Genomic DNA, 23434 nt, shown 5'->3' with positions numbered 1-23434 from the left:
CCTTTTTTTTTTTTTTTTTTTTTTGTTAATATCTCCATCACAACAATATTTAGTAGGTATAGATCCCCCCTACTAGTTCCCTAGACCATGCAATACATAACATCCTATTAGAGCCACTACAACAGTTCAGTAAGTATTGCTTAGCCCCCGCCTACTTGTCGTTTCCACGAGTCTTCAACTATCAGTTCGTCAACCCCCAAATCTTCATAACTTCCATCAGGCAAGTAACGACGAATTGTGAAGGGAATCTTCCTCTCTCGAAGCTCTTTCGTAGCAATCTCAAGGGGATCACTTTCGCCCTCCAACTCAACCATCACAGGAGCATTCATGCTAATCTGAAGTGCACGGGTACCCAGAATTCTTGCTCTCTCATATTTTGTCATATATTTTGATGTTTTCCGAGGCCGTTCCACTGCTTCCTGCTCATTTTTATCGTCATCACCCATTAGGGCGTCAGGTACATCTTCTTGCTGAGCATTCTCATCCTCTGGCTCAACTCATTCTTCAATCTCAGGCTCTACTGGCTCATCCTCATATTCTCCGTCAATCTCATAGTCTTCGTCCGCCATTTTTGAGGTGCTTATCCCTAGAAAAAGGCATGAGGGGGTTGAAATGGTGAATTGAGAAAAAGGCCAAATTATGGCCACTCCTAGAGATAAGATCTGAGGTTAGCCATCTCGCTGGGATATGGGGCAACCATTGCACCGTCTTCAAACAAGCGTGAGCTCTACGTGAAGTCGGTTGTCTCAAAAAGATCCTGGGATGTGAGAAAATTGAGAGGAGGTGTGCTACCCTGCTTGGATTCTAGCACCCATTATTGCACTGACCTTCGAAAAAGCATGGTTGTGAAATCTATCTTATGAGATCTTCACTTCCTTAGCATATTCCAAAAATAACATGAACAATATGCATATGTCCATTATTCATCTATAATACTAAAATTCATAAAGCTCATACATATAATTTCCGGGCAAGAAATAAGTGGACATAACCACTTACAAAAAGATAAACTTTGATAACTTAAAAACACAAATTTCACAAAGTGGAATAATGAAGTGGACACAAACACTTACTTGTTTTCCTTAGAAATCCTCAAAAAACATCAAGCCTACTCTTGATCTTCTAATGATCCTTCTTGAAAAACTTGATACTCTCATTCTTAATGAAGAATTATTTTTTTTCTTATAAATTATAGAGGAAATTTTCGGCCAATATGAGAGGAAAACGCAGGGGAAAATTACGGCCAAAATAAGGAGAAAGAGATGAAGGGAAAATATATTTGTCTCAGTCAGAGAAAAAGGAAAAAGATAATTCCTAATTATGAAGATTAGAGATAATTGAAAAATTAATCAAGAATTAATATTTGATAAGGGAGTGATGAGTGCTAATTAGTTGACTAAGTATTATCCACATGCTAAATGAATGTAGCCACAATTTAAGACCATATTCTAAGTCTTATAAATATAATATAATGAATATAATATAATATATGGTATATATATACATTACCGAAAGTACAAAATAATTTTTGTAATATTTCTTCAAATAAATTAAGTCACATACTGTAATAGATAATAGTTATGGACCGTATAATTAATTATTTAAAATATAATAACATTTGTAACATAAAATAGTTTATCAATATAGTAAGGTACAATTGAACAAAAACTAAGGCATGGAAGTTTCAATGGCTTGATGGTAAAGATTATGGAGTTTAATAAAAAGGTTTAGGGTTCAAATCTTTACATAAATAAAAGAAAAATTTTTTATTTGTTTTTTTTTTTAATCTCAAAAGACTATTACTATTTCTAATTAAATAATTATTTTCCTTAGTGAAAATTAGGGTATCACAGGAATTCCATGATTGGGAATAGTAGGAAAGTGTGTAGCCTAGGTGTTTGATAAAAGAGTTAATTCCAGCAATGGTCCTCTGACTATTGTGATTTTCCAAAATTGGTCCCCGTCTTTTAATTTGGACAAAATAGACCCTTGACTATCAGATTTGTTCCACTATTAATTGATCCTTCCGTTAACCATCAGTTAGATAGGCGTTAGTGAAGGGCTAAAAGGGTAATTTCCTTGCTTTCTTCTTCCTGATGCTAGTGAGCATATGTATCGATTACAGGCACACAGATCACCAACCCAAAACTCCATTTTTTTTCCCTTCTTGCTCGCCTAGCTTCTTCTTTCACTAGTATACACTTGGGACAGAGCTTAGATCCATGGTTTTTCTTGATGGGGCGTTTACATCCATGGTTTTTCTCGATTCGGCGTTTACACTTGGGACAGAGCTTGGAATGGGAAAGAAACCAGTTTGTGTTTTCGGCCTCGGAGACGTTCTTGATCATCCACTTGGCCACGGTTGTGCAGAGACTAAAGAAAAGTACAAGGAACTATGTTTTCTGTGTTTTATACAAGCAGCATCCGCCTGTCAACACAACAACAAGCTAAATCTTTCACAACCATTTTTTTGACCTAATTAATAAATCTTTAGACAACTTGAAACTGACACTATCCCAGTATTACACTACATTTATCCCTATCACTACAGTACTACACCATGTTAAACAACAAAAGATGAACAAGTAAACTAGTTATTATGAATTATTGCTTACACTATTACACCATTAACATGCCCTTGTCATCATAAGGTGAGTCAAGATTTAGCTTTTGCAGGAAAGTCCTTCCGGGGCTCCAAGTGAGGCTGCGGAGCAACGTCGCTGCAAATCGGTAAGCCATTATTCCCAGGGGACAAGAACGGGGGAGTTGCTGACAGTAGATCCTGAGATCATCCACGATTTAAAACACGCGGCGTAGAAAGTGTGGCCGCAATACTTTCGGAGACAGGATATTCGTTGCCGCAGATTTCACACCGAAATTTCTCGCGCTCGGAGAATTGGATCAGGGAAGTTTGGCTCTCCGGCAGTCCAGACCTTTTCCTCATTCGCGAACCATTCCTCTGGCACCTTGCTCATGCTCTAACTGTTCGGAGAGAGTTTGTATGCCGCCGATCTGGGCGCTGCTGCTGGAGGACTTGGAGGGTTTCTTATCACGCGAAGACATATTAGTCGGTAACTCCAGCTACAACTTCTAAAGAGATAGGGGAGATGAAATTACACTTGTACCCCTTTATTTAAGAGACATAGCTAAGGAAATTACGCTTGTAGCCCTTTAATTAACGCCTATCTACCTTATGGTTAACGGAAGGACCAATGGTAGAACAAATCTGATAGTCAAGGGTCTATTTCGTCCAAATTAAAAGACGAGGACCAATTTTGGAAAATCACAATAGTCGGAGGACTATTGCTGGAATTAACTCTTGATAAAATGTCTCTTAGGACTTTTGGTTGCCAAATGGTACTCCTAAGCCTAAGAAGCCATAGTACACAAAGGTGGAAAAAGACTAAGATGACACACTCTTGAATAGCCAACACAATTGAATCATTAGACCACTACTTGAGACACACAATGAATCAACATAGACAATCACAATTCATTCCCTTATTTCTTATTTCTTATTACTTATTGCTTTGATTTTAGTTATCTCTTGCATATGTACATTTCCTAAATGTCATTCACCACTCTTAACAACCTCACACGTCTCACCACACATTCATTCGATTGAAAGCATAGCAAAACCTTCTACCTTCCTCCTTCGAGACCGACACTCGGGGAATTTAGACTCTTCGTTTTATCATTACCACATGCATTACACCTCACCGCAAAATACTCTCTTCAGGAGTTCAGTGCCTTATTGTTGTAATATGATCTATTCATTTCATCATCAGTCCAGTCAATCTCTGGTTTGATGGTTTCCCAGCCGGTGTTTACCATATGCCAAACCTTGTCCCTTGAGCTTGTAGATAGATCTTCATTTTGGCTTTCCAAAATGCATAGTTTGTGCCATCTAATCAGGGGGTTCCATGTTGCTATCCATTTGTAAGTCAAAAATAGGCAACACGCAGACTACACACACTCTATGTAACCCAATATCGCAACGATCAAACAAGAATATCAAGATTTCATGGCAAAATTTTTAACTTCCCTATGAATCAAGTCACTTTTTACACTTAAAAGCTCTGATACGAAATGAAATTTTACCTATACTAATTATTCTATCTAGTCTGATTAAGTTTCTGTCGTATCTATACAAAGATTATTCATTGTGAGTATTGGTTGATATTTCACGTAGATTATGCAACAATAGTATAGATAATAATGCAGAAAGAAAATGCAAAAACTCAAATGACACACGATATTGTTAACCCAGTTCGATACCTCAGTATCTAATTCTAGGTGTGATACCCCGGATTTAATTCAAGCCTTGAACCTCGGTAATTATTTCTACCGTGAGATTAATTTTATTTAATTGGGCTCCGTTTCTTTAAATAAAGATATATTCCCTATTCTAATTTATTTAATTAATCGAAAGGGCCTAATTCCTTGATTTAATCTTATAAGGGATTTTCCATTTGGACCTTTTATTCCTAATAAGTATATTAAATGTTTAGTGGCCCAATCTTTGAAGGACCATGTTTTATATTCATCAAATTAATATTTGATTTGAATGAGCCCATTCCTTATTCTAACACCCTAATGATATATATAATATGTATGTAATGATTTCCCAAAGTTCATATAAAAGCCTTACAATAATAATCCCTAGCTCTTTCTTTCTCCTGCAAAAAGAATTCCCATCACCCTTTCATTTCTTCTCCTGCAAAATGATAATGAGGATATTTTAAGACTTGAAGTCCATTACTTCATTACTATTGAAGCACTACTATAGAACCAGAAGTTCCATAATCACATTAGGATAAACATTGTCCTTACAATGAAATCTCTAATAACTCCTAATGTTCCAAAAATCCTCTAGTAAAGTTATGTGATAAACTAATGTGTGTTTCTCATAGATCACTTGGTATTGACTCATTTGTGATCTCCATGATACTAAATTCCAAGTTAGTTATGTGTGTTCTACCTCCACTGACTTATGAGAGGACGATAAAAAGTGGGTATGGCTAAGGAATATTGGCTATATCCAACCTACATAAGCTCCAGAAGAGTCACGAGAATCGTTGTATAAAATGTTAACTTATAGTAACAATCCTGAAGATTGCCATATCATCTCCTCTACACTCCTTTTGAAACAGTTATTCTACTTTAAGAAATGTAGAACTTGAAGATTGTTATCTTCAGGGGGAGATGAGGACTACATTTACTTAAATCAATCTTGAAGATTGATTCTTAAAAGAGTAATAAGTTGTACTTTTGCAACCTATGAATACATACATACCATGTACTATTTTCCTCACTAAATTTTTCCCATTGGGTTTTTCTAGTGTGGTTTTTAACGAGTCATGAGTATGATATAATAAACAGTGAGAAAGTTGCAAATAAACACTTAAATAGACGAACCCCGAAATCCTGAAGATTATGCCATGAAGGCTTATGCTTGTACTCTTTTTCCCTTAACTAAGTTTTTTCCATCAGGTTTCTTAAGTTAAGGTTTTTAACGAGGCAATCAGGAAAGTTGTTGTCTTCGGGGGGACGGAGCAACAACATACACATAAATTATTGGTCCAGAAGACCACCAACTCTTGTAAATCTTGAAGATTAAACGCATCAAGTTATGGTTGTACTCTTTTTCCTTAACTAAGTTTTTTCCCACTGAGTTTTCTTAGTGTAAGGTTTTAATGAGACAACTAGAACTATATATGAGTTTATAACTATCATGTACTCTTTTATGGCTTTTCCCACGTGGTTTTCCTAATAAATTTTTTAACGAGGCATGAAAGTGTTTGAATATACCATTCATATACCTTGTACTCTATTCTTGTCTAGGTTTTCCCAAAGGGGTTTTCCTAGCAAGTTTTCTTTAACGAGGCAAGATCATTGTCAAATAATGTCCAATGGGGAGTGTTATAAATAATATCATATGTGGCCATTATTAAAGGCATTATAATGATTATAACTTAATTATATAACAGTCATCATTAGTGTTGGTGTTTATTACTAGTATTATATGAAAAATGTAATGCGCAGCACACAGAGATGTTAAAACAATAGTTGTAACACAAGAGACTTGATAACGCAGTTTGGGAAAAATCCTATTCTGCGAGGCACTTCTCAGTCTTGAGAATTTGCCTAAATCAACTAAAAGCTTAATATTCAAAGTACATAGTTTTGGGACCAGAAATTACACAATAGATTGATCTTCTCCTATCTAATCTATTGTAACCTAAACACATGTACTACTTTCTAGGGGAATTTAGAATCCTCTCAAACTCTCTTATGCCTCACAATATTAACTAGGGAATTCGTGAATGGTGTAATGGTGAGAGGTCCTTTAAATAGCCAACTAATCAGAACCAAAACAGTATTGGTGTTATTCCTAGTTTGTTTGGGATTTGATTTCTAATCTTGGTGTACTCCTTTTTCTGACTTGAATTGGATTTCTTTTTGCCAAACAATTGTGATCAACCTTTTGATTCAACACTCTCCCCCTTTGTCAAATTTTTGGCAAAAACCTTGATTTCTCCCCCTTAGTTGATTTTCCTGTATTTCCTCTTTTGGTCCTGAATCTTCTGTTTGAGTCTTTGTGACTTCAGGTCAGTATGGTATTTTTTGAGAGACAGAGGAAATGATTATAGTAGTACCAATTAGTGAGTAGATTCATCAGCATCAGATTTCATCATTTGTTAATGATTTGAATCATTTAGCTGCTTAGAGAAGTTTCATCATTAGTAGTATACATGATAGTTCATAGTATTCTGAACTTCATAGTAGCATTAATGGTACAAACATATGTTCTTATCATTCTAGCATATTAGAAAAAAAACTTCATCATCAGCATATTAGCAAAAGACTTGTCTTCATCATTAGCATAATATTCAGCAAAAGATTTCATCATCAACATATCTTCAGTAGATCAACAAAAGAGTCAGAATTGAATTTGTTTCTCCCCCTTTTTTGCTCAAAAATTTCCTTCTGGAGTCTTTTCTTCTTCTTGACTTTCTTCTCCTTGATTTTCTTCTTGACTGTTTTTTTTCACGTGTTCTTGGACCCACATAGTCAGATATTTCTTCAGTTTCTCCTTCTTTTTCCTCACTATTCCAGCTCTTTTCTTTTCTTTTCTTTTCTCTCTTTTTTTTTTGAACTATATTTGGCATAAGCCAATTTCGGATCTCAACTTTGAGAATCTGTTTCCATCTAGTGCTTTCGTAAAGATATCTGCCAATTTTTTGTTAGTACTGATATGTGTGAGAGATACGATTTCATCTTCAACTAGTTCCCTTATAAAGTGGTGTCTGATGTCAATGTGTTTGGTTCGTGAATGCTGAACAGGATTTTTGGAGATGTCTATTGCACTTTTGTTATCACAGTATATGGTCATTGTTGATTGGTGGATCCCATAATCTTCTAACATTTGTTTCATCCACAATAGTTGTGTACAGCAACTTCCGGCAGCGATATATTCAGCCTCTACTGTTGATAGGGATATTGAGCTCTGTTTTTTGCTTAACCAAGACACCAAATTTGTTCCAAGTAGGAAGCATCCTCCTGATGTGCTTTTTCTATCATCCATATTTCCCGCCCAGTCTGCATCGCAGTATGCAGATAGGCGTTGGTTTGTGTCAAAAGAATACCATATACCTAGATCAATGGTCCCTTTTACATATTTGATGACTCTTTTTACAACTTTTAGATGTGTTTCCATGGGATTGGCTTGATATCTGGCACATATCCCTACCCCAAAACTTAAATCTAGTCTGCTCGCTGTTAAATAGAGTAGGCCCCCTATCATGCTTCGATACAGAGTCTGTTCCACCTTCTTCCCTTCTGGATCTTTAGAGATCCTCTCTGTTGTTAGAACAGGTGTTCTAACAACTTTGCTTTCATTCAATCCGAATCTTTTGACAAGATTTCTTGCATATTTGCTTTGTGAGACAAAGATTCCATTTTCTAATTGCTTAACCTGTAACCCCAGAAAGTAGCTTAGTTCACCAACCATACTCATCTCAAATTCTCCTTCCATATCTGTAATGAATTGGTTCTTGTAGCAGCTTTGTGTTGATCCAAAAACTATATCGTCAACGTAGATTTGTGCAATCATGATATCTTTCTTATGAGTTTTTACAAATAGTGTCTTGTCTACACTCCCTCTTTGGTAACCTTTATTCAGCAAGAATTGGGTTAATCGCTCATACCAAGCTCGTGGAGCTTGTTTTAAACCATATAGTGCCTTCTTGAGCTTGTAGACATGTTCAGGATGATATGGATCTTCAAAACCTTTTGGTTGGGCTACATAGACTTCTTCTTTTAGGTACCCATTCAGAAATGCGGTTTTTACATCCATTTGATACAGTTTTATTTTTAGGATGCATGCTACGGCTATTAGAAGCCGTATGGACTCAATTCTAGCTACTGGTGCAAAAGTTTCTTCAAAGTCTGTTCCTTCAACTTGTGTGTAGCCTTGGGCTACTAGTCTGGCTTTGTTCCTTACTATGTTTCCTTGTTCATCTGTTTTGTTTTTATAGACCCATTTTGTTCCGATGATGTTGACATCTTGTGGTTTGGTGACTAATTCCCATACCCCATTTCTTTCAAACTGTTGTAATTCCTCCTGCATGGCTTCTATCCAAAATTCATCTAACAATGCTTCATTGGTGTTCTTTGGTTCGATTTTTGATGTATAGCAAAGATCTCCTTCAGACATCTTGAGGTAGTCTCTCTTTTTCCCTCTAGTCCTTATTCCATCTTCTAGATCTCCAATGATATTTTCGAGGGGGTGATTTTTCTGAGTTTTTGATTTTGGTATGAGAGGCTGTTTTTTAGTTTCTTCATCCTCATCTTCTGATTTGGTCTCTGTTTCTGTTTTTTCTGAAGGGGTATTCATTGATGGTGGAACTGTTGTTTCAACAATTTCTGAGTAATCATCATTATCAGTGTTTTCTTCTGAATATTCATCGCTGGTGGTTACATTTATGGATTCCATCACACTGTTTGTCCTGAGATTAAACACACGAAAGGCCCGACTGTTTGATGAGTATCCTAGGAAGATTCCTTGGTCACCTTTGATGTCGAATTTTCCTAAGGATTCTCTGTCTCTTAGTATGTAGCAGTTGCTACCAAATACATGTGTGTGTTTTAGATTTGGTGTCCTACCTTTCCAAATTTGGTAGGGTGTCATGTTTGTTTCTTTCTGTATGTATACTCGATTTATCAAGTAACATGCGGTGTTTACAGCCTCTGCCCAAAACTTTGGTGATATTCTTTTGTGATTTAGTTGGACCCTTGCCATTTCTTGTATGGTCCGATTTTTCCGCTCAACTACCCCATTTTGTTGCGGTGTTTTGGGAGCCGAGAATTCGTGATGGATTCCATTCTCGTCACAATATGTTTTGAACTGTGAGTTTTCAAATTCTCTTCCATGATCACTTCTTAACCGGATGATTTTTCCCACTTTTTGATCCTTTTCATTTTGTATTTTGTTGATGATGATTTTGAAGGCGTTGAATGTTTCTGATTTGTCTCTGAGGAAGTTTACCCATGTATATCGTGAGAAATCATCAACGGTTACATGAACATACCGTTTTCCTCCTATGCTTTCTGTTTGAGTGGGTCCAAAGAGGTCCATATGGAGAAGTTCCATAATTCTTGAAGTGTGAATTCCTGGTGTTCTTTTGTGGCTACTTCTTGTCATTTTGTTTTCAAGGCATGCATCACATTTTCTATTTTCATCAATGTCCAGTTTTGGAACACCTCGGTATGCTCCCCTTTTTAGTCCCTTTTTCATATCATGAAAATTTATATGCCCCATACGTTGATGCCACAGAAGTGTTTGATTGATAGTGACTTGGTTGCAGGTTAAATGGCTATCCCATGTGTAGCATTTATCCGAGGACCTTTTTCCCATCATGACGCATTCATGTCCTTGGTTGTACACTTTGCAATTTTCTTTTGAGAATTCTACCCTTAGTTCATCTTCACACAGCTGACTTATACTGATAAGGTTTGCTTTTAAGCCTTGTACCAGGAAGACTCTTGATAATCTGGGGAGACCATGGACATTTAGTGTTCCGCTAGCAATGATTTGCCCCCTTTCTCCATCTCCAAAGGTTACATGTCCTTCACTTTTGTAATGGATGTCCTCTAGATTGTTTGGGTTTCCGGTCATGTGTCTTGAACATCCACTGTTGAAGTACCAAAACTTGTTTCTTTGCTGATTTTTGAAGTATAGGCTGTGACTGGTGTTTGATTTTTTCTGACCCAGACTCTTTGGGCTGGTTTTTGTTCTTGCTTTGCCCAGATTCTGTTATGGAGATCATTTTGTCTTTTGTAGCAGTGTGCCTTGATGTGTCCCAATCTGTGACAGTAGTAACATCTGATTCTTCTACGGTGTTGAAAGTGATGTTGTAACACTTCTCTGTTTCCGACTGCAGAATCTTTCCTTGTTGCTAAGTTTGATTGTTCTGCATTTTCAGTTAGTCTTCTTATTTCCTGTAACAACTTGTCTTCCTCTTTTAGTGATTTCATTAACTTTTCTTGGGTTTCTTTGTGAAGAAGTATTTCATTTTCCTTTTCACTTTTAAGGAAGTGATTTTCTTGCATGAGATTTAAGTTTACTTTGATGATTTCTTCCCACTTGGCGTGCAGCTGTGTATAGGAGTTTAATAGATCTTGCATGTCCTCCTTTGATTCATCATCGCCTTCATGATTTGTGAAAAAGGCCACAAAATTTGTGTTGTTTTCTTCTTCACTATCTGAGTCATCACTCAAGGTTGTTACATATGTTTTGTTCTTCCTCCTTAGGTAATTTGGACATTCTGACTGAATATGTCCATATCCCTTGCACTCATAGCACTGTATTCCATCAAGGTTTGGATTCCCTTTCTTCTTGGAATTGACAGATTGGTTTTGTGCAAATGATGGACTCCCTTGATTATTTGAGAAACTCTTGTTCTTATTTCTGAATTTGTTAAATTTCTTGAGAACTCTGTTGAAGTTTTTTGTCAACAAAGCAATGGATTCTTCCATTTTTTCAGTATCTTTATCTGAGTTGGTGTCTTGTTTTGATTGAAGGGCTATTCCTTTGCCATTAGGCTTTTTGTTTTGCAGCATCTCAAGCTCATATGTTTTAAGGTTTCCCATTAGATCACTTAACTTGCAGGTATTGAGATCTTTGCTTTCTTGAATAGCTGTTACTTTCATCATAAATCTTTCTGGTAATGATCGCAATACCTTTTTTACTAACCTGTTTTCAGGAATGGGTTCCCCTAAGTTATAGGCTTCCCCAGCAATTTCTAGTATTCTTCCATTAAATTGTGTGATATCTTCTTCTTCCTCCATCTTCAGATTTTCAAACTGAGTTTGGACCATTTGTAGTTTTGATTATTTGACTGTTGAATTTCCTTCATGATAATCACACAATATATCCCATGCTGTTTTTGCTACATTTGTGGCAGCGATTAGTTTGAATGTTTCTTCACTCACGGCTCCGTAGATGGCATTCATAGCTAATGTTTCTTCACTCACGGCTCCGTAGATGGCATTCATAGCTTTTGATTCTTCACTCACGGCTCCGTAGATGGCATTCATAGCTTTTGAGTCTTCACTCACGGCTCCGTAGATGGCATTCATAGCTTTTGAGTTATAGTTCACGGCTCCGTAGATGGCATTCATAGCTTTTGAGTTATAGTCCACGGCTCCGTAGATGGCATTCATAGCTTTTGAGTTATAGTCAAACTCTTTGAGTTCTTCTTCGCTCCAATCAGCACGAGCTTTTGCTCTGTTATTGTCATCAAGGGGATGTTTCCATTCGTTTTCAACAGCCCTCCATACTCTTTCTCCTTGTGCTAATATGTAGATTTTCATTCTAGCTTTCCAATAAGAATAGTTTGTACCACTTAGGGCTGGTGGCCTGTTATTTGATAGTCCTTCTCTGGGAAACTCCATTAGGATCCTGCTAATAACTTAAGCAGTTTGGCTCTGATACCAATTGAAAAATGTAATGCGCAGCACACAGAGATGTTAAAACAATAGTTGTAACACAAGAGACTTGATAACGCAGTTTGGGAAAAACCCTATTCTGCGAGGCACTTCTCAATCTTGAGAATTTGCCTAAATCCACTAAAAGCTTAATATTCAAAGTACATAGTTTTGGGACCAGAAATTACACCTTAATATTCAAAGTACATAGTTTTGGGACCAGAAATTACACAATAATATTCAAAGTACATAGTTTTGGGACCAGAAATTACACAACAGATTGATCTTCTCCTATCTAATCTATTGTAACCTAAACACATGTACTACTTTCTAGGGGAATTTAGAATCCTCTCAAACTCTCTTATGCCTCACAATATTAACTAGGGAATTCGTGAATGGTGTAATGGTGAGAGGTCCTTTAAATAGCCAACTAATCAGAACCAAAACAATATTGGTGTTATTCCTAGTTTGTTTGGGATTTGATTTCTAATCTTGGTGTACTCCTTTTTCTAACTTGAATTGGATTTCTTTTTGCCAAACAATTGTGATCAACCTTTTGATTCAACATTATATATATTGTATACTTATGTTGTAATGTTGATGATGAATAAGAATTCTCTCCAATTCTCATTGTCTACATTCTCTATGTTATAGTAGCTTATACATTTCCTGTGATTTCCCATTCACCGGTTAGGAGCTAAAGGCCAACGGGCACAACAAACGAGTTCACAACACCTTTGATTTATATATTATGATTTAAAGAAATTTTGAGGACTAATGGTATTATTAAATGTTTTGAGGAAATGGTTATATGAGAATGTTGAGGTAAGGATCGTATGGTGAATCTTGATGAAAAAGGTGCTTGAATGAATTTGAATTATGGATAGGCAATGCCTTGATTCCCTAGAAATTTTATAGATATTATGATATACATTTGGATGTGTGATTTCCTCAAGTTATAATTTCAATGGTTTAAGATTATTTCTATTGATGAGAATAATAATATATTAAGGGGTTGAATTGTTATGTGAAAATTATATGCTCCAAGATGCTATGTGTTATCTGTAAAATGTTTTACGGGGTGGAATAAGTATTACCAGCTGTCGTGATGACTTTGTTTCTACCATAGTGTTTTTGCATAAAATAATTGGCATTGCATTTGGCATGAGAGTGAATTATTGCATAAGGATTTTTGTTGTACCCTTAGAAATTACACCTTGTATTAGTAAGAGTTTTAGTAGATTTGTTAAGTTGGTTTTAGCCTGTGCATTTGAGTATAAGTGAGATACTTGAACGTGGCATAACACCCATTTTTCTTTTTTTTATTGTTGAAGCTTCCGATGTTGTATAGTTGAATTGTATAAAAAAATTTCCTGTAATTTCGTAAGAGGAAAAAGTGGGGGTATTACAGTTCGTATCAGAGCTTAGGTTGTGAGATCTTTGTTATGGGCAATAGAGTTAGTTAGGCTCTGTTACAGTTGATATCAAAGCGGTACGCTCCGTTGGTATAGGCATTACCAAGTGGTAATAAAGCCTAAGTTAGGAATTTGGTTATAAGTAAAATTGACTAGGATTTAAAATTTTAAATCCGCGGCGAGGAAGTGTGATTTTGCATATCATTGCATATTTATTTTGATTATTTGTGATTTGCACTAATATGTTGAAAATTGTGGATTATTGAATTTTGATGACTAAGTGCTTTTCTATGGCTTGATTCTTGGTTGAGATATGTTTTTGGCATTGTGAGCATTTATTTTGATGGAAGACGTGATATATGCTTCGAGGACGAAATGTATATATATATATATTTCGAAAATGATCAATAAGAGTTGATTTAGTTTACTAGACTAAACCTTGACATTTTTGTAAAAAGACTTTGTTTCGAATCTGGACAACAACAAATTTATTTTCAAAGCCATATATTTTTATTCGTACACATCTATATATATATATATATATATGTATGTATGTATATATATATATATATATATATATATATATATATATATAATAGCTGGTGAAAAATTACTCAAGAAATGATTTGGTTTAGTTTTTGTATGCTAACCGAAAGGTTCTAAGATCGATTTTCTCTCATTGTGAAATAGGAATTTAGTTTTTTATTCCTGGGCTGTGACACAACCCCATAAAAAAATATGTTATACACACACACACACACATATATATATATATAAGAAAAAATTTATTTCTGATTTGATACGTTTTGAAGTTACATGGGTTACAAATTACTAATTGAATCAACTTATAATTTATATTAAATTATATTAAATTTTGATTTACTGATCTTTTTCTTCCTTCCCTATAAATGTTGTTCAATCACTTTCACCCATTTCCATTCTATCTCTCCCTATTATAAATACATACATGCGTTCAAAGTGATGAACAGATATGAAGATTAGGATGCTATTAAGTGTTGTTATGAGCTTGGATTTCAAGGGTAAGATTTATGTCTATCAAAAATTTATTTGCCCTAATCAAAATTATTTAATGTGTATATATGATATTATAGCATCTGAAATTTGTGATATGATTGATAATGATTGTACTTATGATATTTGGTGAAATTTCAAAATTTATTGATATTATTATATTTGGCGGAAATATGAAATGTGATGGATGTATGAGGTGTAATTAAATTTTGAAATTTGATGAAAATTGATTATTTTGGGGCAAAGGATTTTTGGAGCCTAAAGTGCTATATTTTATCATATAAGCATGATTTTTTTAAAACTTATGGAAGATAAAAGATATTATTGTTGCATGATAAATGTTAAGGAGTACTCAGTAGGAACAATCCATGGGTACTAGGACAACATACGGTTGTCTTGTTGGTTAGAATGAACAGGGTAGTCAGTAGAAACATATCCTGGCTACTTGGGCTGGTAACTACCCAGGGGGTTTGGAATCCTCAATTTGGGGGTTGCACACTTAAGGTTGGGGTCTAGTTTCCATTAGAAATGTGAAAGTATGGAGTATTCAGATGTGTGGGAAGCACCGTTTACTAGGGCCTAATTATACTGGACTCTGTCCCATTTAAATGAGAAATTTGTGTAGTGTTTAGTTGTGGCATTATTCACTAAGGCCTATAAACGAAAAACTATGTCTCATTTGTGTGATTAAGTTCTTCCATATGTGTATTTGTGGTGTGCAAATATGGCACAAAATAAAGATTTTAAGGAATTTGAGAAATTATGATATCATGAAAAGTTTTGAGAAATAATTATGTGAAATCTTGAGTAAAGATTTTATGAAGATATTTTATGAAAGAATGATTAAATAATTGTTTATGAGGTTGAATTGATATTTGATTCCTATTAATGATGGAAGTGGAAAAAATGTAGAAGTTATGGAGAATTATGTGGAATCAAATAATTATATGCAATGTTATGTGAAATTAGAATCCATGATAAATTGATTGAATTGACAATGAGAATATTCTAATGGATAAAAGATGATTTATGTGGATGAGAATAAAGATATCCTAAGGGGTTAATATGGAATTATATGTTCCAAGGTATTATGCGCTATGTGCAAAATGTTTTACGGGGTGGAGTAAGTCTTACTAGCCATCGTGCTAACTTTGTTTCCCCTCTTTAGTTATTTTGTAGGTGTTGATTACATGACATTAGCATGGGAGCGAATCATTGTAGAAAGATTTTATTAGAAATCAAATATTGTATTAGTAAGAATTTTGCTAGTGGTTATAGATTGGTTTTAGCCTGTGCGTTAAAGTATAAGAGAAATACTTGAACGTGGCATAACGCCATTTTCCTTTTGTTGGAATTTATAAGCTTCCGCTGTTGTATTCGATTTGTATATAAGAAAAATTTACCTGTATTTTTTGAAAGAGGAAAAAGTGGGGTGTTACATTAAGTTCTAAGTGTTGCAAATCTAAGAAATTCTCTCACTACAAGTAACTAACTTCTGAAAAATCTAAGAACTCTCTTCTAAAATCTAGTGAACTCCCTCCAAAATATCTAATCCAAGCCTCAAATAGCCTTCCCTCCAAAGCATCCTCTTTAAATCTCGCACTGAGCACAATCCACGACCTAATCCACGAGTGTGTGATCGCTCGTGGATTGGTCACTTAACATTCCCCACTCTCTCATCCACGATCGTGGATTGAGGCATAGAACTTTCTAGTTCCAATCCATGATCGTGGATTGATAAGCACCAAGAATAGTCGAGTTTAGGGTCAACAATAAGACGATATTGTGTAGCTTTGTCACCCATTTGTAATCATTTCATGCGTAAAAGGCTCTGATGTGATCAAAATTGCTAATTCAACTTTGTAGTGTGTTTTGAAGTCATTTCCACATAACGGAACGGGATCTGAGGCTGAAACGAAGCAATAAACGAAGAAGCAACCGGGCAGGATCCAACCACGAGTGCTTTACGCGTGGAGGAGGCGTGGACCAATTCCAGTACGCATCCACGCCGCCATCCAGGCGTGGATGCAACGTGGACCGGGCCATTAAGGGCAATTTCGGGATTTTTGACTTTGAATTGGCTATTTAAACCATTCCTCTACATTTTAGAAGGGGAGCCCTAATTTTCCATATCTAATTCTCTTTGTTCTCTCCCCTTTGGGGGGAAATCCCCCATTTCCCTTAGCTTAGATTGATTCTCCAATGGTAGATTTAGCTTAGATGAATGAGAGCAAGATGTAATAGGAATACTAGCTTTGAATGGTAACTCTTCTTTACTCTATTTAGTTTAAGTTCATTGTTATTTCTTTTCAATCTTTTATTGTTTTTTCTTGTTATTTCTTATGATGTTTGCTTAGGTTATATAGGGGATTGGTGGCCCCAAAGCTAGTTGTGTGGTTGATTTGTTAAGAAATTTTCTGAAAATTGTGAGCTTGATGAACTTGGATTCAAATACTTGTGTGGTTGATGTTTGATATACTTTGTGCCTAAGTATGGCCACATTAGGTAGCAAACCCCGTGAAAGTGAGTGTGTGCGCGATAGCGGCCTCTCACGAGTCCAACTCATCCACTTCCCCGCCCTCTATAGGGAAGGATTAGGCCCGAGAGGAGTGGTAGACAAGGTGTTCGATGAAATGCCCCAACCGACTGAGGATGTGAGAGTCAGAGTGTGACGCCACTCGGTGATGTGCCGTGAACTCCCTAGTCGAGTCCGAATCATGTTGTTTACAAACCCATTAGTAGTGTCGACCATTTGTGCTAGCTAAGAGTCCCAATCTTCGTTTCCCTTCCATAGTCTATCTTATTTAGTTTTAGTGCCCTTCGATCAATGCCCTTTTTAATCACGGCCATTCACGCAACTCTTGCCTCTTAACCTCCAGAATGCCAATACGTTACTCAACTCCAATTTGCCCTCCTTGAGAACACGACACTTGGGGACTTTTCCTCATTTTACCACTTCCATCCCCTATTCACCTCACACTAAAATTACACCCGTCAACTTGGTGTCGTTGCCGGGGAGGGCAAACGATTTTTGAGTTGTTTTGACATTTAGGAAGTTGCTTGTTAAGAGTTCTTGAATTGCTTTACTTTGTTTGCATTAATTTTCTTATTTTGATTAATTGATTTGGAACATGAGTTTATTCCTCTTGAATATCTTGTGCTCACGTGCAACGGTTTCTAGTTGCAAAGACTTGTTGTTGGTTAAGCTTTGTGCAGGAAATTTGTATGGGAAATCATCGAATGAGCTTACCAATGAATGCTTACATGGATCCACATGGTTACCCATACCATGGAGGACAACACTTCAGAACTTTGTCTCCCCAAACCTTTGAACATCACATTTATTATCATTCATATCCTTATTTTTATCAACCACCACCTTACCATTGTATCCCACATGTATCTCCATACTCAAATCCTTATCCCATCTATAACCCTCCGCCGAACCTTCTTTCTTATGAGCATAAAGAAGAGGAATCATTAAGTTCTATAGCCGAAAATATCAACAACCAATTGTACCATGTGATGATGGAGATCGATCCAAATTGTGACTTACCAAAGCACGATTATACACAACAATTCTATCCTAACTTTCATTCGAATACTTGTTCATTATCTCCTACTCCATATTTTAACCAAGATCATTAAACCATGAGATTACCTTCAAACAAATTTTCACCAGACAGTGATGACATTAAGATTCTCAAAGAAAAGGTGGAAACATTTATACAAGTAGCCAAGGAAGATACGGCTAAGGTAAAAACCGAGCTCCGGAGCGAGGTGAAAGAGTATCTTACTGATCTTCGGAAGGAAGGACTCCCTCTGGACGTCAATGAAACAAAATTTCTTACCATGATGGAGGAACTCATGAATCGAATTTCACCCCGTCATGACTACACCACCATGGATGACTGTCTAATGCTTGGAATTGGGCCAAAAAAGACTAGTGGAGTGGAGGAAAGTCGCAAGTGTGGAAAAGAGAACGAAGGAAAAAGCGACACGAGGAGAGAAACATTAAGATTTAATGAAATTTTGACTCCCGTGTCGGATGATCAAAGAGACTACGAAATTGAGAGTGAGGATGATGATAACATTGAAGTCGTCTGGGAAGATGATGAGCCGGAACAAGGTATAATTATTAAGTCCTTTTACAGTACTCAATTTGTAAATCATAACACTCATATTTCTGTGGATTCTACTTGTGATTCTAGTGAGGGTGATAATGAGTCATTTTACTCTTGTGTGAATGGATTTGAGGAATGTGAGTGTGTTCACAAGGATGATAAGAAAATGTTAGAAGTTGAAGAGCAAAATGTGGTGTCTAAAAAGGAGTTTCACCTTTTCGACACGTGTCCTAAGGAAAACTTGAATATTCCCGGTGGAGAAGATAAGGAATGTGACTTCACAAGTGTTCAAATGTTTACTCTTGTTAAGGAAACCTGTAGGGGAAGACTAGGAGTAGAAGAGGGAAGGAGAATGCATACTATCTTTGAAAAATTTGAAAGAAATTGCATTGACTATGCTTACAAATTTACATTAATTATCATTCCCTTCTTCATTTATGGATTTAAGGACGCTCTACATCTTCAAGTGATCCTTGAAGCTAAAGTTCATGGGACGCTTGGTAAGGTCCCAAAATCGGTGTGTTTCGAAGGATATGAAACATCGGGTCTAGCCAAAGACATAAAATGTGGCGCACTTGGGAGGCAATCCCAACGTTATCTTTTATTTTTAGAACTTTCATTTTTTTGTTATTGTCTTGTTTTCTTTTGATTATTACTAATTATGTTCTTCGTATAGCCCCGTTTGAGCTAACAACGTAGATTATGCATTCGGAAGGCATATTTTGACCACAAATCATCAACGCTAGCAAAAGAGGTAAAAATTGTTGGAAATTTGCACTAAAATGACATTTTAAGTGGCCATTTTGTGGTATAAATATATGTGGGTCCAATTCCGATTTTGGGTCGGGTCAAAGTGGATTCGGGTTCTTCGTTCTTAGACGAAGAGATCGATATATTATACGCTCAAAATGGATAATGGGTGAATGAGAAATTGATTCTCAAAGTAGACCCATTTGAGATGGAATTCAAGTGTGGAAAAGCTTATGTAGTTTGTCCCACATTGGTTTGGAATGAACTTTGGCACCACTATATATACAAGGGACTTTTTATGACTAAGTAACTTGTATAGCATAGATGCTCTCTCTCGCGCGCAGGAGGGGGTGTAAATCAAATCCCAAAATGAGTTCGAAAGGCTTGAACTCGTGTGCGCCGGCACCTACAGGCACGAATGTCGTCCGGAAAATTGGCTGGGCTAAGTTATGCCATATTTTCGAACGAGTTTTCCATCTTAGACCGCATGAGATCGAATTGATCTCTCGTCCTCTCGAGAGGTAGTTCAATGTCTCGAACCAAGTCGCGTACAAGGGCGATATCGCGCAGCCCGAGTCGGCGCGTGCGTTCACTGTCTCGCGGACCAATTTGATGTCTCGCTGCAGTGCGATGTCTCGAAGCTAGCACTTCTCGACGTCTCGCGGCACGAGCTATGTCTCAAAGGTACGCAGATATGAACGATGTCTCGAACAGCAACTTTGGTGACCTCTCGATTGCGACCGTTCACCTACGGGATCCGTTCAGAAATGACTCTTAATATTACGGAATTAATGTGATTAATTCCAATCATTATTTCAGAGTTTATTTCTTGATTAAATGGATTAGTAGTGGGTGTAAATAGGTTGCTAGTGGGTGGAGGTTACGAATGGGAATTAAATGCCAGATTTAATGCAATGATCCCATCCTTCACTATATATTCGTTGTGAGCAGCAGGTTTGAAAATGACACACCAAGAACACACGAATACACTGTTTTCTCCCTCAAAACCCTACTCATATTTCCTTCAAGCCATCTGCGTTCATCCCATGGTTTAGTTCGCCGGGTCCAAGTTTGTGTGCTCAAACGGCGGATCGTAGCACGTTTTATCCTGGGAAGCCTAGGCCGCAACGTTCCAGCACCTCGGGAAGCAGCAAATAAGGTTTTAAGGATAGTGACAACACGACTCGTGCTTCCAACCACCCCGAAGGCCATATAGTTCACCTTGCTCGTATCTTCTAATCCTTTGTGGATTATTTCCGTGTAATTGTTCAATCCTACGTGGATTATTATTTTTCCTTGTAATTTGTTTTGTTTTTGTTTTTTCCAATTTCTTGTATTTCCGATTGTCAGAGAGGACTTTCTCTAACAATCTTAAAACCTTATATCTTCTTCTACTCCTTCTGACTTTCGGATTTCTGGAAAGAAATGGAAAACGTGTTGCCAGTAGCCAACCTTGGGGATGAAAATCCTAATGTTGTCGAAAACAACAGCGGGGGGAATGGCAACAATGTTGCACAATCCCAGGCACCAGTGAACGTAGGTTCACAATGGGGTGTCAGTTCGGGGGGTATATCCCCACGATGAGGGTACCTACGGTACCAAGTGGTTCGGCTGAAAAGCCGGACAAGTTTTCGGGAGCATTTTTCAAGAGGTGGCAGCAAAAGATGTTGTTTTACCTCGCTACTCTCGGCTTGTCAAGGTTCTTGACCGAGACGGTTCCAGTGGTTAAGGAACAAGACCCTCACTCGGTAATGGCTGTTGGGCTTTGGAAGGATTCTGACTTCCTTTGCCGCAACTACATTCTGAATGGGTTGGTTGACTCCCTTTACGATGTTTATCATAAAATTGGCACGGCTAAGGCACTGTGGGAAGCTTTGGACCACAAGTACCGAAGCGAGGATGCCGGGGCCAAGAAATTTGTTGTTGGTAGGTTGTTTGATTTCAAGATGGTGGATTCAAAAACCGTGTTGAGTCAAGTTGAAGAGTTGCAATTACTCTTTGACGAGATTCGTGATGAGGGCATGCCGATTAGTGAAGCCTTCCAAGTGGCGTCCATGATCCACTTGCTGCCTTCGGGATGGAAGGACTTCAAGAACTACCTGAAGCACAAGCGGAAGGAGATGAGCCTGGAGGACCTGATCCAGCGACTCCAAGTCGAGGAAGGAAATAGGACCAGTGATGGAAGAGGACCTCTCGTGGGAGGTGTCAAACCCAACGTGGTGGAGCACGGGCAAAGCTCCAAGAAGGCCAAGAAGAGCAAGAAAAAGCTGGGTCCGAAAGGTGGTGTTTCCAAGGGCAAGTTCCAAGGAAAATGCTACAATTGTGGCAAGATGGGCCACAAGTCGATGGAGTGCAAGGCTCCAAAGAAAAAGAACAAGGGTTCTGAAGCCAACATGGTTGGTGATATGAGCCAAAAAGTGGCTGATATTAGCCTTTCGGCTATGGTCACGGAGGTGAACCTGGTGGGCTCCAACCCGAGCGAGTGGTTCATCGACACCGGTGCAACGAAACATCTATGCTGCAACTGGGAGATGTTCAGCACCTTTGAGGCCGTTAAGTGCGAGAAGGTCTGGATGGGAACTCTGCTCAGTCCAATGTTGAGGGCGTGGGCAAGGTGATTCTGAAGATGACTTCCGGGAAGGAACTAACATTGAATAATGTTTTGTATGTTCCGGACCTTAGGAAGAATCTTGTTTCTGGCTCATTGTTGAACAAGCATGGATTCAAGATGGTCTTCGAATCTGACAAAGTAGTTTTGTCAAAGTTAGGGATGTTTGTTGGTAAGGGCTATGTAACTGACGGGCTTTTTAAGCTCAATGTAATGCCGATTATCAATAAAAGCAAAGTTAATTCCATTTACTTGCTTGAGTCTTCCAATTAGTGGCATGGTAGACTAGGTCATGTTAATTTCAATTCTATGCGTAGATTAATTAGCATGAAGCATATCCCTAATTTTCAAGTTAATACAAATAAGTGCGAAATTTGTGTTGAAGCAAAACTAACAAAAGCTCTCTTCAAATCGGTTGAAAGGGAGATTGAGCCACTAGAATTGGTACATAGCGATTTGTGCGATTTTAGATCGATTCAAACGAGAGGTGGTAATAAATATTTTATCACGTTTATCGATGATTGCACACGTTTTTGCTATGTGTATTTGCTAAAGAGCAAAGACAAAGCCAAGGAAAAGTTCATTCTTTATAAGGATGAAGTGGAAAACCAACTTAATCGAAAGATTAAAAAGGTTAGAAGCGATAGAGGTGGTGAGTACGAAAAGATTAAAAAGGTTAGAAGCGATAGAGGTGGTGAGTACGAAGTAATTAAAAAGGTTAGAAGCGATAGAGGTGGTGAGTACGAAGTACCTAAAAAGGTTAGAAGCGATAGAGGTGGTGAGTACGAAGTACCTATAAAGGTTAGAAGCGATAGAGGTGGTGAGTACGAAGTACCTATCGAGGTTAGAAGCGATAGAGGTGGTGAGTACGAAGTACCTATCGATGACTTCTGTGCGAGTGTTGGAATAATACACGAGCGTACTGCACCTTATGCACCTCAATCGAATGGTGTTGCCGAACGTAAGAATCGTGCATTGAAAGAAATGATGAATGCGATGCTTATAAGTTCGGGCCTACCTCAAAGCATGTGGGGTGAGGCGATTTTGACAAGTAATTACCTTTTGAATAAGGTACCTCACAAGAAGCTCGATAAGACTCCTTATGAGCTGTGGAAAGGTAGGAAACCTTCTTACCAATACCTCAAAGTGTGGGGGTGTCTTGCCAAAGTTTTGGTTCCAACACCAAAGAAAATAAAGATAGGTCCAAAGACGGTGGATTGTATCTTTATTGGATATGCACACAATAGTAGTGCTTATCGGTTCTTAGTACACGAATCCCATAATCCGGACGTACATAAGAACACTATAATTGAATCAAGGAATGCAAGTTTCTTTGAAAATGTATTTCCTTGTAGGTCTAATGAAAGACCAAGTACGTCACTTCGAGAGGTCGAGAGACCTNGAGACGTAGTAAACGGGTGAGAGTTGAAAAATCATTTGGTCCCGATTTTCTAACTTACTTGTTAGAGTATGATTCGAATACTCTAACTTCTTTGATAGAAAATGAACCAGAT

At 37.4% G+C, this 23434-nt stretch overlaps 1 pseudogene; it reads right to left on the bottom strand.

The window, feature by feature from the left end:
• Window positions 1-72: 72 nt before the first annotated feature.
• Window positions 73-569, bottom strand: LOC116007519 (annotated as a pseudogene).
• Between the last annotated feature and the right edge of the window lie 22865 nt (window positions 570-23434).

Source organism: Ipomoea triloba, chromosome 15 (genome assembly GCF_003576645.1).
Source record: "Ipomoea triloba cultivar NCNSP0323 chromosome 15, ASM357664v1".
NCBI lineage: Eukaryota > Viridiplantae > Streptophyta > Magnoliopsida > Solanales > Convolvulaceae > Ipomoea > Ipomoea triloba.
This window is presented reverse-complemented; position numbering and strand designations above follow the sequence as displayed.